General features: G+C 32.3%; 1 protein-coding gene across 1 annotated transcript in view; it reads left to right on the top strand.

Moving 5' to 3' along the window:
- LOC119585168 overlaps positions 1 to 536 on the top strand; it is a gene marked incomplete in the record, with an annotated part of 15,053 nt that overhangs the window by 1,139 nt on the left and 13,378 nt on the right.

Here is a 536-nt window from a genome sequence, read left to right as displayed (position 1 = left end):
CCCCTATCCTTATTGACATTACACCAATTGTAAAAGTGGGTGCCGCTATTTGTATAATTTTATAAAATACACCAATAAAAATATTGTTGATGGCTCAATTAATGTTTGATTTGTCCGAAGAGGCCTCAAAGCTTTTCTTATTCATAAGCGGAATAAGCTTCGACAGAGGAAAATTTGCATAAGAACAAATTAAAAACAGTCCTTATGCATTAGGATAAAAGTAAAGACGGTCCCTGTGGACATGAATGGAAAATTTCAGTAAAATTTATAAAAAGACTAAATTAATATTTGACAATAAATCAAAAGATTTCTATCATATTTTATATAACATTATCTTCAAATGAGTGTAAAGTTGCAGTGTCATTTTAAAGACAGTCCTTTTGCATGTGGGACATTTCCACACCTGTCTTAAAACTTTGGCCAAGTCATAGACAAAACCTGCCTGTCTACGACAGTTTCTTGGGGAGTCATAGACAAATATGCTGAGTCAAAGACATATGAAAATAATCACACATTAGTAGTGACAAATACACTTA

The sequence above is a fragment of the Penaeus monodon genome, chromosome 19 (genome assembly GCF_015228065.2).
Source record: "Penaeus monodon isolate SGIC_2016 chromosome 19, NSTDA_Pmon_1, whole genome shotgun sequence".
Classification (NCBI taxonomy): Eukaryota; Metazoa; Arthropoda; class Malacostraca; order Decapoda; family Penaeidae; genus Penaeus; species Penaeus monodon.
Note: the sequence above shows the minus strand (reverse complement) of the source record. Positions and strands in the feature narration are given on the sequence as shown.